General features: G+C 42.4%; 1 protein-coding gene across 1 annotated transcript in view; it reads right to left on the bottom strand.

Annotated features, from left to right (window-relative positions):
- The window catches only part of lemd1 (LEM domain containing 1), a 56,175-nt gene that overhangs the window by 18,761 nt on the left and 19,552 nt on the right, over positions 1-17,862 (bottom strand). The window contains exon 2 of the mRNA XM_088640380.1: positions 11,738-11,770. The gene's annotated coding sequence lies outside the window, so the exon portion shown is untranslated. The remainder of the gene's footprint in view (positions 1-11,737; positions 11,771-17,862) is intronic.

The following is a 17,862-nucleotide window of genomic DNA, read 5'->3' as shown; positions in this document are numbered from 1 at the left end:
CTGGTTATGACACCAAACAGTAAATTACCAGTAAATGTCACATTAAAACACAGATCTTTTTTGGTGTAATAAGTTTCATATCTGAATTATAATGTCAAGAACTGAAGACAATACATCTGCCTTTGTAGGCAGGTAATACATTGAGAACTATAATTTCCCAGCTGGCTATGAAGCCACTTCTGAGCAAATCAACTGTGAAAGATGCACCAGAGGACACAAAGGAAAAGTCATGCTTACTGCATTTCAAACTGGAAACAAGAGGCACTTCTTTACACAAAGGGTTGTGGCAGTATGGAACGAGCTACTGGGCCATGCTGCTGAAGCCAGTTCCCCGGCTGCTTTCAAGAAACAGCAGGACAAGAGCCTCTGATCAATTAAACACTTTGAACTAATTGAGCTACATGGGCCAAATGGCCTTCTGCAATCATTCTTATGCTCTTACGATGAAGTGTATTGAACTTAGTGAATGGGCTATTATCTTCAAAGGGCAGAACAGAAAAAAACATGACTTTCTTTCATCTCTACCGCCTCTTTTCAGATCCCCACCATGTGCTGTCGGTCCTGCAAATGATGTCCCACAAGCTGTGGTTTGGCTTGGGGGTCAGTGGGGAGATTGGGGTATAGGAGCACACTTGACTTCTCTCAGCTCCACATGCAACCAGCTAGGTTTTTAACTAATAAATAAAAAAGCCAGACCTTCATTAAGATGGTTTGCATTTATTGATTCATTTCCAGAAAATGCAAAGTCGATTTCTGTATGCATGGATTAGTCTTCATGCTTGCTTCTTTGTCATTGAAGGCTCAAAGAGCTTCTGTTTTTGTTTTGTTTTTTCCTCCCCTCCAGGAGCAAAAATCCATCAATAAAACACACACACACACAAAAAGCGAAGCAGCGGTGACCCGCAGTGAAAGGAATGCAGATTGAACCAAACCTCAGAAGACAGTCACAGGCAGTGAGTGGATTGTTTCATAGCTCTTCAGAATCAACTTTCTGAGGAGTGTGTGTGGCGCATTTCAAAACAGACAGTGAGGCGGAGAAGATTGGACTGACTGGGGTGGAAGCAAAACAAAATCCCGCAGCCCAAAAAAAAAAACAAACAGAAAAAGACCTTAACTTTCTTTTAACGAACTTCTACGCAATTCAAAAATCTGAAATTATATGTGACACCAGGACTTCATGGCAAACAAATGCTACTGCAGGGAAACTCAGCCTGCTGCCTCCAACAATCCATTTCACTACAGCGCTTTGATGAGACCAGCTCCTTCCTATATCAATCCTACTACTTATCAATTAAATAATTTAAACAACATCCTCCAAAGGTGTGGGGTAGAGGGGGCTGGTGGCTTCAGATTCTGTCCTTTAGGGACAGGCGCCACATGCTCAGCTTTCCTTACCCTAGAAGTGAGTTAGCGTTGCAGATAATGGATTTTGTAATGGAAGTTGGTTACGGATGACAGCAGCCAAGTTCAATCAGCTTTAGCTATCAGTAATTCATGATCGCTTCTTGATGTCATTTCCTCATTTAAATGATAAATACCATACATACTCCCCCTCTCTCATATATATTGCATATGTCTTTTGCGTCCAACCTCACCCCATCTCCACCTCTGCAACTGCCCCTTGGTCACTCCTCACCCTGCAGGGGAGTTTCAGTCTCCTTGTCCTGTGGGCAGGAGGTTAGACCTAAACACTAAGTAAATCTTTCAATATGCTTAATTCCTGGGTGTTGTTATTCCTTCTTACAGGAGAAGACCTCTACCTCTTGGCTCTTCAAGTCTAAAACAGAGGTGTCCACCAGCTCCCTGTCTTGGAGCTACCCCCTCTCACATCAGTCTTGTAATCTTTGAAAAAATATATTTTATTTTAAAGAACGGGAACCATTTGAATTTATTGATTAGGTAATGAAGGAACTAATTCCTTAATTAGTATTCGGTGAAAAGAGCTCTTGTCCCAGAGGGCTGAACAGCTGTTTTATTTGTTCCAAAATAATATAACAAACCACCAGGTTTATTTAATCGCACTTAAGTTGTCACAGGGCTTTAGAAATTGATCATTTAGAGGTTGGGGCTGTGGCCAACAGCCCCAAGCCTGGAGATCCCTGCTCTGAAACCTGACGCCTGACGCCCTACGCCTGACGCCTGATGCCTGTCTCACACCAGGCTTGAGTCTTGTTACCTGTTGGAAGATCAAGCCCACAAACGAAACGGGCTCTCTTTGGTGTCCTGGATCCTCGAAAGGCTGAGCATGTTTTATCCCTCTGACGAATCTCGGGTCACGTCTGGCGTGCTGACTATTCATGCCAGGCAGATCGCCACGAGGGACAGTGCGAGACTAATGGTGTCAGAGATCTCATTTGCTCAGGTGAGATGCTTGCAGCACCAAAGATTTGTCATGGGTGATAAACCAAACTTAATTCTTCTTAATTCACTGGGAGATGTGTAAATAGGGGATTATGTTATAGGATTTGAAAATGCAAAGCTGTAATTATTAGGCTCCTACACCACTTATTATTCAGTTCAATTAAGTCTTTGATATCAACTTCTCTGTTACACTACCCTGAATAAACAAAGTCGTTGGGAAATTATTTCTTCTAAAAGTTTAGTGTTCCTCCCTATTCTTCTCCCTCATTGTGTTATTTTCAAATGTATATGGATAATTGACACTGGTTTATGCTGCTGTGGTAGGCCAAATGAAACTGACATAGAAAGGGAGTGTTTTCTCTCTCTGTCACTGTAGCAGCTATAAATTGTTGTTTACTGCTTCTGTCTGCATTTTAAAAGGGGTACATTTAGAGCCATCAGGGCACACAAACTGGAATTGTAGTATTTTTTCTATATACATTGGATGCTCAGCCATTAGGTATCCTATTGGCAGCGCGAAATTATTGGGTCTGGTAAATTAACAAGTGTTCCGAAGGATAATGGGCGCAGCATTATGCAAATAAGGAACACGAGCTGGTGAAATGGAAAGCGGAGAAGTAAGGCGATAAAAGCCGGGAGAGGAGGAAGCCTTTTTTTATTCCTGTTTTAAGAGCTGAAGTGAAACATATAAACAGAACAAATTAGACAGGGTTGAAGGCTCAGTCTACACACTATTCAATTTTCAGGGGGACAAGGCGGAATTGGAGCTCTTGCGCGACGCCTTTTCCTCCGAGTACCAAAAAAATAATCATTTCGGCTCTTTTCTGAAAGCCAAGACGGTAAAACTGAATCCAACCAATTACACTCCGCCAAGCTCTAGCGGGGCACCTCGGGCAATAATCTTCAGTTAAATAAAAAAAAACTGTTTTCCCTATAGATAAAAGCGCTCTCTGCATCAAGCTTTACTTTACTGCGTATTTTTAAACGAAAGAGGAGATGAGACTATTCTACTGGCGACGGCTTCTTACGCTTGTTAAAAACCCTGGGCTATGTTTTCCGCTGTAGGTAAGGCTTTTCTCATCGTGAGCGTAGGAAATGGGGTGACTCCGTGTCTAATGGATGTTAGGAGCCATCAAGCTACTGTACGTTCGCCATACACGGCAAAAAGAAAATCGTCACTTTTCTTTACAATGGTATTAAAATGGGCCTGTGAGATGTGCCTTATGGACATTATTAAACCGTGCAGCAATTCCTGTTTTCATGTTTAAGTAGCTGACGTCTGTGAAATACTCACCAATAAGCCTACAAGACAAGAACAGTATTTTTGCTATACTTACCAAAAAACAAAAAGAAAACCGTGGAAGTACATCACCAGCATTACAGCAAGTGCTGATGGAATGAAGCCATACGAAAGTAGATCAGATCCCCTTGAAAACAGAGCACAGATGTTTTTCCTAATCTGCGACACCTCTGTTCCCTAAAAGGATTTGTTGTTTTTTTTGGAACTCTTGTGTCTTACCGGCAAACCTATCTTAGGCTTGTACAAGCTCCCTAGATTGAAGCTCGGTGTTGTAACACTCGATATGAGCCCTGGGTTGCATTCCAGCTGGATTAAATGGCTTTTTATTGCTCCCATGTAAAACTGCAATGCATTACTCCTTTTATCAGGCTCGGGGCTGTAAGATTATCCCTGGTTTAAGGCTTGTGTACAAGACACTCTAATAAGGCTCTCCCTACCAGTGGTGCTTGTAGTCCTGAGCTGCGGAATGTATTCTAATAGAGGCTGCTCTGTTCTTTTGTGGCACATATTTTATTAAATCTAGAACCTTCCTCCTTCAAGGTCCGTCTGCCGATACGTAGTCGCTCCAGTTACACTTCTTCACACAGACTTCACACAGACTTCACACAGGGCAGATGTGATCACGGACAACATCAACGCAGTGCACTCTCCTAACGTTTCATCTGGGCTCCATGCGACACCAACAGAACTTGTCGTCCAAAGGAATACCTTGGTTGTTTAAGACAATGGTCAGCCCCATTATGACATTACACGGTGTTCAGACCTCTATTTCATTTAGTTTGGTCTTTTCAGAGCTCACTAAAGACACAAAGGCGGTTTAATTAAAGACTAAAAAAATACTCAAACTAAAAAAAGTTTTTTGAGACTTTATTTTCTTAAGTTTTGTTACAAAAGTGTGGCTGGCAAAGTGAAGCACTCAACTATATACATATATCGTTCATATATAGATATTTTATATTTATAAAACTAAACTCATCACACGATTAACGCAGTATTGCCATGACTTTTCTATTAATGTTGAATACAAAAACTACAAAAAGTAATATACTTAATAGAATATTCAGCAATATTCAAGGTATGAGAAATTTAAATTGTTTGGAATTTAATCGGTAAGTCTGACATGAATTACTATAGACAATTATAAATGTATTAAAATTGACCGCTGAACAGCTTTGCAGCTGGTTAAAAATAGTTAATTACCATTAAAATAGTTAGTGATCATCATTTCACCTGGAGGGTTCGCCAGGAGTTAAACAACTGAAGAAGGGATTTTGTAAGTTACCTAAAGGATGAAATTCAAAGTTAAAATTCTTTCACACAGAAAAAATATGGAGACTTCCCCTTACACACATACCAATTTAATACACTACATTCATAATCAAAAGCATTCGTTAGTCGTACAAAAGACATTCACAATAGAAAAGATTGTCTTATCTGCTATGGCCGATGTTATTTTACAATACATTACCACCCGCACTACGAACAGTAAATGTAAACAAATACAAACCGCCAATATTGGAAAATAAGCTCATTGTTAAACATTCACAAGGATCCGTGAATTCTAGATTCCGCAAGCAGGCAATGAAATGACTGCTATAGTGCGGGTATATCTCAATCCACTGAAACAACTCTTGACAACTTCGTTTGGTCATCTTGGGTATTGTGCAAATCCTGCAGGAGTGCGACCTGAATACCTGTTGTGCAATTCTGCATTGTATTTACCGTACTGAAAAATAGTAAACAGTACTGAAATATTTCTTCTAGTTTTTCATGCAGGAAAACTGTACACTACATGCAGGTACAATTGATGGCGTAAGTATTCACAGCCTGATTCCAAACTCCAGATAAGTTGCGAAGCGTTCAGAACAGCCGTTTACTAAACCGATTAAAAATGTGTCAGATCTTGCTGGAATCATTTCTTGTTGCGGAAGTCTGGGAAAAGGCGACTCTAGTGTGGAATCTGATTCCACGCAAATTGAGAAATCTTATTTCGCGGGATTTCTCAGGAAACGGCCGGGTGAGATCCCAGTGTGAGCTGAATGACCTCTAGGCTGCGTTTTTTTTTTTTTTGGCGGTGCACTTTAATTGTAGGCACATTCATTCCGACCTACAGCTAGCAAATAAGTCCTAGCGAATGAACTATTTTGAGAAACAGGATGACATCGCGTATTGCATGTCTGCAGCTGTCCAACGCGAGCCCATGCTCCGCGGGTTAGTGTTTTGGGTCTGTGTCCTTAATAATTCTTACTGTGCGTTAATTAGAGGACGTCTTCCGATTAGGAACACGCGTTACCGAGCGAGGTGCAGAGAACACAGGAGCTCAAACGATCGCTGTGCAGCAGATGCAAATTGCAATACCTATATTGAGGTCTATTGGCAAACGGAAAGAGAAATCTGTTGGGTAAAATGCGCAGCATTGAGAGACCCGCCAATTGCGAGATTGTTGCGAAGCAGCCCTTCACACCAACCAATACGTTAAGCTGACATGAAAGATCCGTTCAAGGCTCGGACTCGACCAAAACAGCTCACCCGACAAATTCCCTTATGTGGTTTCCCATTCAACAAACTGGCAAACGGGTTTGTAAGTGCAAGGTTTTAAGGCAAAGACTCTTGACCTGTAGTTTCGCTCCCGCACGTCTCTCGCAGCAGCTACAATCAGCGCAAAATATTTTCTCGTGATCGTGTACAGCAACGCACACACACATCAGCTGCAAAAGCACTGATGTGCTCTAAAATACACCAGAAGAAAATATTGACTCGGTACATTACAATAGCCGTTTCATTATGGCGTGTTTTAGTATGCCGTGAAGCGCATCTCAGATCCAATCTATCTGATCAGATAGGTGTTATTAAAACGTAATTTGCGCCTACAATGCAGACAGTCTCGTTTTTTTTTACCTGCAAATTTCAAGGATAGTAAGCGTCTTTTTAAAATGTTTTTTAAGAAGCAAAGAAGGTTTGATCTGAAGGGGGGGCTGGAATCAATCTGACGCACTTGGGGCGGCCAGTTCGACTCCAGTTCCGCGCACAAACGCTAGTGCCTCTCATCTGGTCTGTTCCTTCTTCCAAGACAAGATACATACAGTACGCGCGGATCAATAAACATAAACCTACCCCGTTGTCATGTTGTTTTTCTTTCCACAGCAACCTTAGTTTAAATTGAATTAAATAACAGGTTCCCTGTTAACAAAAAACCTGATAGAATCAAGATGAATGCAGTTCTGGAAAAGCCGAAAAGCCGTCACACTTTGAAAAGCAATTAATGGACCAGGAGAGACCAAAATATCGGGGCAATGCGAAATTCCCGGTTTTTCCGTTTATCCACACAGACCCGAGTCTGAAGAAAAACCTTTCTACTGTTTAGGAGCAACTGATTCCAATCCTCGTTTCTGGCACTCGATTTGTTTTATATATACAATTACATTCTTCCTGAAATGTGAATTATTCTCAGGAGCTGAAACATAATAAAAGCCGACCTGTGCAAATTAGCAATCAAGCTGGAGGATCGGATATCTCCGCGTTTTCTGCCTCGACTTCCCTTCTGTTGGCCTCTGTTTTGATTAAGGACTTGACAGGCGCTCCTGACAAAATTCATTACGTTTGCAATTAAACAATCTCACTTTCGCAGCTTTCTATCAGCTTCTGACATCTCCCCTTCCTAAATAATTCGTTGGCTTGGTGATCAGCTAATTAGAATAGCTGAGGAAGAGGAAACCCAGCTTAATCTTCATTAGACAAAAAGGACAACTGTCTCCGCTGGAAGGGACTGGCTCTGTCGCGAGCTCGCGCGTGCCAACGCTGCTGTCAACGCCAGAGACGGAGCGCGGAGGAGATTTAGACCTAAATGTGCTACAGTTTCTTACTAATACCATACATCTTTCAAGAGCTTCACCACGATAAAAACAGATCAACAGCGCTTTCGAAACAGTGTTTCTAACGGGGAGAGGCGGACTTTTTTTTTTAAAGAAAGCATGCTCCTCCAGTTCTGGTACAGAGAGTGGAGAAATTGGTTTAGATCTTGGTAACCTGTCCTACTGTACAACAGAAGAAAATCCTCTAAAACGTTGATTAAAGCGCAACTCGATGTCCTACTGATTTTCGTTCCAAAGAAGCAGAGCACCACTGGCGCGAACGTACTGCCTTCAATCGATCGGCCTGCTGTTAAGACTTTCCTTTACCTGCTTCTGCGCTCAGTACTTGTTTTTAAGAACAGCCGACTTTATTGTCTTCCAGCACTATTCCAATAGCTTCAGCAACTCCTCAAGCTTATTTAGGCCTTAATAGGCGATAAATTGTTGATGAAGAGACACAGGTGGGAATGACACCATATCAAACGCTCCCACAATGAATGTCTTCTTCTGCTGAGGTCGGCTGATTGCGGAATAAGGACTGTTGTCTAACTCAGTGATTGGTACAGAGTTGACGCGAATGCCAATTACGATCTCATTCAATTTTTTACGAGCTGAAAGCAAATTTAAAAACATGCCTCAGATAGAAAATTTGAATCTATTAGCCTGTGATTAAGAACTCGGCTGAAGCAAAACCCCGAGGACAAAGAGGTCTCTCTAGACCAGGGTTGGGAACCGCTGCATTAAAATATATGTACTATAAATGTACTTTAATATGCTGCACTATTGCTTAGCCCAAAAAATACCGTTTTAATGGGCCTGCTGAGAGCAGGGAAATAAAAAAATCTTTTTTATTACACACCATTTAAGAGGGTAAATCCTGGGGCAGCATTAGTAGCTAATGAGGCCGTTCATAGAAAAAGAACTTGCATCTAGGCTTTGCTTCATCAATTGCTTTCCCTCAGTTAAAAGTAAATCTTTTTTTTCTTGTGCCGAGATTAAAAGTAAGGAACATCATTGGATATCTGCTATATATAAAAAACACTGCATAATAATTAATCTACTTTGTATTCAGATAGGCAATGCCTGTAACATCTGTTAAATTAGGCACCTGTTTCATGTATCATAAAAGCCTCTCTTTAAAAAATGTTCTCAATATGGCTTTATAATTATTCTGCACTTTCTTAAAGGTATATAGTCTTTGAATCTCGTACTTATCCAACCACTTGCCTTTCAGACAAAAAGGCTTGAGTGCAAAGTATAGAGACCTGTCTCGGTTTTCTCTGCCTAAATTATACTAAATACTTTATGCTGTTTTATGGTTTCATGTGCAATTGTATTTTGATTTGAAATGTTCTCTCAGTCATCTCTGACTAAAACGGAGAGAGAACAACAGCACAACATAGAATAGGCTCTATTTTATGATGACATCACTGTGTGAAGCAGATACTGAAAATAATACACCTTGCTTAGGTTATCACATGAGGAAAAAGGGTAGAGTAAAAACTATACCTTTGATTATGGGAAGACAGCTGTGGGTGACTGCATATGCTCAACTTAACATTGCTTTTTCCATTAACTATAAGCTTTGTGCGATAAAAGATAGGAAACGAGCAAATTACAATACAGAGAACAGAAAGCCCCTTGCAGGAAATTGTTTGTTAAGCCATCTGCATCCAGCTGTATCCAGCACGTCGCTGAATTATCAATTCATATCGTCTTGCTGCAACTAAGCTTTTCCCTTTGAATAATCTCAACATATTTTTCAGGGCGGTGTTTTCCATTGCAAAGGTTAATTACATTGCTGGCCCCAAACATTCTTATTAGAGGCTTTATGAAGAGCAGATCATGTTCACTGTAACAATCAGTGCAGTGCCCAGGACAGGCCTGGCTTTCATTTTAGTGGACTCAGTGGTCACTTTTATTATTGTAAATTATGTGCAAATGCAATTTATAATATAATGTATTTTTGAGAGATGTTATCTAAGCCGCCCATTAGCATTCAAAATGAAATACATTTTGAGATTTGAAAAAGAACTGTAAGCGCGACGTGAGGCTTTAACAGCTTTTGATGGCTTGAACAGCTCATTTTCCAGCGTACAAGCAGCAGACTGCTCCCTAGCAGAATAATGTTGTAAAATCATGTCTTTGTAATTAATACTGTCAAAGATCTGGAAGAAAACAAGAAGTACAATGACACAGCAATGCTAATTAGGGGAAGTGCTTACAAACGCACTGGAGACAGACACGCAAGAGATCACCCACAACCGCCATCAATACCACCTCACTTTGCCTCTCAGTGTTGACATCAGTCACCTGTACAAAGTGCCCAAGTGTCATAGTTCCCTACATCCACAGTGCCCAAAGAGAACACTGAAGGTCATGGATTTTGTTTCAACACCAATTGCTAACCTGTTTATTCCCCCACAGTGCAAGTAAGCTGGCACGCTGCTGGGTGGCTGGGGCAGGAGATGTGAACAGGCCACTTGGGCCCAACTGGCTCATTTATTGCCTATTATTCTGCAATCATCTTGCAGCTCCAGGTGAGTATTATCACCCACAGGGAAAAACCATTCCCCATGGGTGGCCAGTGCTGCTTGTGAAAACTGCCGGCATTGGTGAGCTGTTATCACCAATAGAAGTAGCTCCTTTGTTTTAATAAATGTGCACTGTTGACCCAAATGCTTCAGCTATGTTGCTCTCCAGAGAGAGTTTTACAAGAATATGTCTAAGCCTCTCTTTTGCCATTTTAAAACATGGGATTGCCAATTTCTTAAATTTTCCTGCTACCTCTGGTAGCAGTCTACAATTCCCAATAAATGAGGGTCACTATTAAGATGCTCCTGCCTGTTCATAAGGAAGGCGGACCACGTTAACTCCATTTTTAAACAATGAGCCTTACAATGCACACAGCACATGATGCACTAAGTGGAGGACGAGTGCAGCTCTCAGTGGATAAACAATGGGCACTTGTAAAGGGACAGGGGTCACTGCTGCAAGGCTAGCACAACTTCAGGGACTATTGTTGAAGTCAATGTGAAAAGCACTGTCATGGGCCTCTCAAAGCAGATGAGCACGCCTGAAACCTGGAGCTAATGCAAAGTCATGGTTTTCTGCACAATCAAGAAGTTTACACAAGCAATCGTTAAGAATTAAGAAGTTTACACAAGCATTTTTTTTCTACAAGAGGATGGGAGATTTCCATCCCCTACATCCCTTTGCTTTAGCAAGTCAACAAAGCCATTTTTCCTCTCTCCTTGGCACTTGTTTTGTTTTTTAAAACAAGAGTCTTGTAACTGCTCTTCTGCTTTAGTACCACTCAATGCGCAATCGTGCGTGTTTCACCATGGGCTTTGGGGCTACCTCCAAGCCTGCAGGCGTGCACTCCGAGTACTCTACAGCAGTGGCCACAAACCGGTAGCCTGTGGCTCTTCAGGAGCCCAGAACGATTTTGATGTGGACGAAAGCAGCGAGTGAAATCATGTGGATCTGCCGTGGACATTCGATCATTAATATACACTCCTGTGTCTCCCACTGACACAGGTAAGAGAAAATGAAATGCTGTGTACTGTTAAGCTTGTATTTTGTCAATAGGTTAGAAATTATTTAAAGAATTGAAAATGATAACACTGTTTGTGCTCAAGCTATTTCAGAAATTGTGGGGAATTCTGCCCTGCTGTGCTGTATTTCAGTTTTGCACTAGCAACTATGTTGATAAGCTCTGGGAGAAAAAGTACTTGATTGTACTATGCTTGGGCGGCACTTCAATGGAGTCTTATGTGTTTGCATTCCTTTTGTTAAGCTATTTTGTTAAGCGGCTTTCGAAAGTGCCCGGAGCTACAACATTTCCAGGTGGAAACCCCCACGCCTTTAACCAGCCCTGCCCCAGCCTCGCGTTTGTGAGCACCGCTGTACGAGACTCGACAAAACTGAAACAGAAGCCCAAGAAGCATGCGGCGGGCCCAGGAGATGTAGTCTGGTCCCTGTCTTCACACTGATGCAGTCTCGGGAAGACACCGGTCGCGAGTCCTTGCCGAGGGGCAGTGTGCTGTCTGGGGGAGGAAGGGCAGGGTACTCAAAGACCTCCGTGGCCCCCTGGAGCCCCGCATGGCCCAGTCACACCGCCGTCTCCTGATCGCGCTGACGCTCCTCCTTCTTTTTGCGCTTCATTTTGCAGAAGCCGTGCAGCCCGCAAAAACAGGCAAAGGTGAACTGGGGCATTGCCTACCTTTTCTCACTGACCATCCAAAGACTGCAACACCTGCAGGCAGAGAGAGAGAGAGAGAGAGAGAGAGAGAGAGAGAGAGAGAGAGAGAGAGAGAGAGAGAGAGAGAGAGAGATAACATGTAGGAGATTGAGGGCTCTGTGTTCAAACGCCCTTGAACATCACGCCTCTGCAATCTCAGCTGTCAGACTTGTTTCTTTGTTTTTCCTCCATCATTATTTTTGTCATCAGATGCCACACGCAGGGCTGTCAGGTGTCACTCTAGTTATGTCTCCAGAATTGTTCCTGTTTCTTTTTCTCCTCAGGCATCATTCATTTCTCTTCTATTTTAGGGACATCAGACAGAGGGACAGCTCATATATTACAGAAACGATTCCAGTTTGAGAAATCGAGTGGCCCCCTGACCAGGCTTTGTCTGAGACTCCAAATAAAGAAACAGATAATTAAACTAGAGAGATACCCAGCACTGGGAAACCTGCATTTCTAATGATGACTGTCATGATGGAAATGATAAGGACTGACAAAGATTTTTGGAAGGTTTGTTGTCTGGGGGATTTCTGGCACATGCATTTTAAATAATATACACAGATGTGCAACATCTGGAGGCAACAGAAATATTAGCACTGAAGACAGGAGAGAAAGCTTTAAAAACTAAAAACATTACCGTAAATGCAAAACATGCACACAAGGAAAGCGGAATTAAATAAATCATGCTTCTACATCCTCCTTCAAAGACATAGCACAGTAGGATCTCTAATTAATTGGAGAAAGTGCAAAGTCTGAGTCTTGTTCTGAATGTCCCAGAGACTTTAAAGATGTGCTGAAAACTGTACTGAAATGGCAGGCATATGGGGGGATTCTCAGAGATGTGCCTTTGCCCCAGCCAGTTAGATTCTGCAGCACCTCAGCTAAATATCATTCTTACGCAAACCAATCTATCCAAATGTTCCTCGCTTGTACTGGCACTGCTAACCTATCATTTCTTTTTTATAGTCGCAAATAGTTTTTTTTTTTCAAAACCTGGCCTTCTGGCAGCGATGCGCACGCGCTGGCTCAGGAGAGAATGGGACATGTGGATATTCTCCTCCGATGCCCACCTGCTGAGCCATTCAGCGTTTGACACACTGCAGCAAAGATCTGCACCTCCTGATGGCAAAGTTAATGCTAATTGGATTTCGCTGGGAGCCTGCAGGTGCAGGGAATGCCACAGAGATAGTTGATTACTGCAAAACTCAAGAACCCCAGGTCAATTAATCCAAACGATAGAGCTGAGGAAGTCTGTCAAGCTTCTGAGTCACCTCAGCCATAATTCAAGTCAGTTTTTAAATGATGATTTGCCACTAGATCTCTGTCTCTCTCTGGACACCAGTTAGGCAGATCTACCAAACAGGCATTTATAAGTAAAGAAACCTTTGCAAACCTCTTCTGTTTTAGAATTTTTCCATCTTTTCCAGCCAGGGATTTAACATATCATATCAAAACAACATTAATGGCGTCTCTCCATTTGTGTCCGGCTCTAGATCTGATCTGTCTGACACCAGTTATTCAAGAGTAAAACTTCTACAGCATCTGACTCAACATGTATGTCCATACAACCATACGTTGTATTCACTCAAGTGTTCCCTGTATGAGTGTGTTAGGCAAAGGCCCTGTAGATGAATTAATTGCATACAGTAGGTCTGTCTCTTCCTGTGACTCCAGCAATTAGACAGGACCACCTATATATACTAACACACTCCTTCTTCATACAAAATGAACCACCAAAAGGCACCACCCAAGCCAACTCGAGACAATTCTTGAAAGGTCAGATGTTATGCAATGGTCTGGGGGACGTAAGTGCAAATTTAGTTTAGTCGCATTCAAAATAGAAAACAGCAGTGTATTCATTAAGCACAGGTTTGTAGGGATCTGGAACCAGCTCTCATGTGGCCAAAGCTGGTTCTGTGGGATTTTTAAAAATGCACTGGATAATAGTCTTGGATCATGAAGCTCCTAACAGATGAACACGACACACTCAACGGCCTCCTCTCATTTATAACCTTTCTTATTCTTGTGGTCTTATTCAATATGTCTTACAGTCAGAATGTCTCTTCCTGGAACAACACAGCAGTACTGTGGCCATCACTAAACAGAAAAATATGGGGAAGGGTAAACTAGCCGAGCCATGAAACAAAAAAAAATACACCAGCTGAAAAGAACAGATGCTGTAAAGCTTGATAAGCTTAATGAGATGTAGTACAGCTTTGAAAGTTTTGTAAAGGGTCTGAATATGGTAAAGCAGAGGTGAAAAATCTCCAATAGGCAGGAAAGTGAGTCATCAAAAGCAGTCCTCCAGGGGATTTTACTGGTTAGTGCCCAGGAATGAGGATTTCCTGTTTTTTTTAAGAAGCATTGTTTTGTTTAGTTACAGGAGGTGGAATAGAAATAAAAAAGGAGATGAATGTCTTTGCACTAACTTAGTTAAGTAACGTGCCAAAAATTAATGAAAAGCGTATTAAAGCTAGTCGATTGCCTTTACGTGGCTAGATGTAATTTATACTGTGTTTTATTTATTTTGCCACACCAATTTATCACTGGTGTACATGCAGCATGAACCTCTTCATGCGAGCTGATCGAGGCAGCACGCACGCATCTGTTTTGCATGAGGGACTTGAAAAAAAGCGAAAAAGAGTGATGCAGTACAGCCATACACACAGTGCATCCAGCAGCAAACACCCCTGGAGCCTCACTGGAGCCTTGGACACACTGGCATGCAAACAGAGAGCTCTTGCTGAGCAAACATCTTGAGGATGTGGCTCCAAGAGGAATAGGTGTTCTACAGAAACACACCCACCTGAGCTGGTGGTATAGCTTTGTAAGAATATTTTTGGAGTTATGGCATGGTGGTGCAGTGGTTACCATTCTTGCCTTGCAGGGTTGGGGCTCCGGGTTCATTTCTGGACCTGGAGAGCTATCTGTGTGGAGTTTTATATGTTCTCCCCATGTTTGTGTGGGTTTCCTCCAGGTGCTCTGGTTTACTCCCGCTGGCCAAAAGATATACTGGTAGGTTAATTGGCTTGAGGGGAAATTGGCCCTGGTGTGTGTCTATGTGTCTGCCTGTGATTGACTGGCATCCCATCCAGGCTGTAACCTGTCTTATGCCTGTTGCTTGCCAGAATAGCCTCTGCTCCCCTGCCATTTTGTAAGAAGTAGTTAGAAAATGGAAGGACTAACTTGTAAGGTTTTAACCCATATTAGATTCTGCCTCAAAGTGTGCCAATAAGGCCAAGCCAAAGTACATTAATTAAGTGTTTGCATTTGCGTTTTCAGTTTTCATCTCAAAACGCTTCACAGCACAGCTCCCGCCTGGGTGATGCATGAGAGCCATTTTGGCCCACAGTCCCAATACAAAGCAGATTGGGTGGAGTAGTGAGAAATTGTTTCACTAGTTGAATTAAGGGAGAGTTTAAAGAATCCAGATTATTTGAGCTGAGAGTCACTGGGGTGACACCCCTATTCTTATGAACAGTATCCTGGGATCTTTAATGACCAAGATATCAGAACCTGAGTTAACATCTCTTCTGACTACACCCCAGCTGTAGGAGAATGGCACTGATGAAAGGGATTGGTAATTGATATATAAAACCCTGCTCCTATCATAAGTGACTACAGCAGCCATTAGAAACAATTCACTTTTTAGTCACTTTGCAATAAATTAATTAATCTGTTAAATGACCAATTAGTATTCCAATGGACAATTTTGAGAAGTGAGAAAATGATTAAAAAATGTTGTTTTTATAATTCAATTAGAATTATTTAGTTCTGCGTCTATTGTACATTGACCTGACACCAGGTGCTCCCTTGTGATTTGACTTTATGTGGATGCAGCATTTTCCACATCACTGCCCAGTTTTGGTGTTGCCTTATGAAAGATACATTATTATTATGTTTTGTACTTTGTGCAGAGTACAAATAATCATAGACTACTGTATAATAATGCTGCGTTTTAATTAAACGGCTGTGTTGTGACCAGAGCATGATTTCAGCTGCCTCTGCTTTCGTTCACTGACATCAGAGTCCATCTCCCTCAGTTAGGGTGAGGGTTAACCCTTCTCTTTCCTGCTGTGGCCCTGATGCCTGTAGAGTGAAACTGGAGCCCCATACACAGGGCTACCCTGATAGGGGGGGGCTTGAAGCACCTCTTGTCATGTGTTGTTATTTCTTATCACAGATCTTCAATTTCAATCCCACAAGGTGTTTTATTTGATTTTGGAACAAGTGCTGTGCTACTAGTTTCCCCTTTAGCTCTTGGAAACGCTAACAACATTTGCCCCGCCCGGTATGTATCTTTCCCCATCTGGGGGCAGGATCTTCTGGGCATTCTCAAGGTGTAGTTCAGAAGCATGGGTCTCTCAGCGGCCTTCCACTCTGATGATGGTACTCTCAGTTTACCCTTGTATCTGCTTTTCAATCCCAGCTGAAGGCATTGACTTTCAGTTGGCTTTTTTTTAAAGTGTAGAATAAATGTCGATTTTAAGGTACTCTACTTTCTATAACTCAAGCCCAATACGAAGGTCCTGGCATAATAGAGCTTTGTACTACGAACATGAAGTGCTTCTTTTCACAATGACATGTTGTTGCAGCAAATTGTCTGGAATCCTTCTGCAATCAGCTGGACAAAATCCTTGGATCAGTACTACTCAGCAATAAATTGAGCCCCTTTCATTTGTAGCATTTCCTGTATATTTACAATAGCACAAATTCATTATGTAGTTAGGCTGCTCGCAGGCCTTAATTAACGCGTCACTAAAGAGAAAATTAAGACGGCTATGAATTCCTGCACAGGCCATTGAGAAGAGCAGATACTCTAACATGCAGGTTCTTAGCCACACTTGGAGTTTCCCATCGCCCGCCCGACGACCACTGGCGCAGCCGTTTCCCCGCAGGTAATTTACAGCCGGAAGAAACCCATCGCGGTGCACGTTCCATCAGTTGCTCCCAACGAGTCTAATTAAGAGAACCCGGCGGTGATGCATACAGAATAATTCATTAGGAACGGCCTGAGTCAGCAGCTCCGACTCGAGACAGGAGTTAAGGCATTACTGTGCTACAGAAACAATTACCGGCTGCTGAAGGAGGGCGGCTGCGGCACCTCGTCAAAGATACAAATCAGATACAGTGGGACCAGGGAAACACTGCGCGCCAAGTGAGCGCGCGGTATCATCAGGGAATGCACACAATCTTGAGTAAATGTCCCCACGAATATAGAAACTATTAACAAAGAGACTATGTGGGGTTGCGCCCACATTGTATGTTTTTTTTCATAAAATGAGTGAAATGTCTTTTAAATTTAAAGGTGCCCAGATTTTCGTTTCGCCTCTATTTGTGGACTTGAAGTAGTAAATAAAAATAAAAAAGACAAGAAGCTTTTCCACCAGAGAGCTCGTTAAGTTTTGAGTGTGTGAGAGAGAGTGGGAGAAATCATTTCTATTTATAAGAAGCATTCACCCCCAAACACCTGGGAGAGGTTTTGCGTCTTGTAGGAAACCCTACCGAACAAACAGCAATACATTTCAAAGGAACAGAACGTCAGCAGTTGTTGGAGGACAGCCGACTACCCACTGTGACAATGAGACCATCAAAGGCAAATTTTTATGTCTGGGTTCCCGGGGATAATGAGGCAGCCGCAATTAATCTCGCGAATGTAGCGGTGACGTCACTCGCACGAAGAAGCGAGATCCCGGACTGCGGTCGGTTTGGCAGGATGTCTCTCCTGACATGATCGCTCGCAGGTAGTGTTTTTGCCCGCAGCAGAAGAGACGGGCTTCTGAGACATTAAATGTTAAGAACTGGCAATTGCTGGCTCTTTTAGAAAGGATTTCAGGGGTTTTGGAAGGAGGGAGGGGGGAGGCGGTAAACAGACTAGACTTTGCTTTTAAAGAAGATTAATCCAAATCCTTGGCATTCTGGTACTGATGCGTAAACTTTTGACTCCGAACTGCGGCTACGCTTGAAAAAAATTAAACATGTATGGATTTTCAATTCTGAGCACGGTAGAGCTCCACTGGCCTTGTGTCTGCGCCGGGGGGCCCTCCTGTGTCCGTGTGTGTGTGTGGTCGGTGTTCGGTGTTGTGAAAGGAAGGTGCGGA

Source organism: Lepisosteus platostomus, chromosome 7 (genome assembly GCF_059453375.1).
Source record: "Lepisosteus platostomus isolate fLepPlt1 chromosome 7, fLepPlt1.hap1, whole genome shotgun sequence".
In the NCBI taxonomy this organism is placed as follows: domain Eukaryota; kingdom Metazoa; phylum Chordata; class Actinopteri; order Semionotiformes; family Lepisosteidae; genus Lepisosteus; species Lepisosteus platostomus.
The sequence above is the reverse complement of the archived record's forward strand: the minus strand, read 5'-3'. Positions and strand labels throughout refer to the sequence as shown.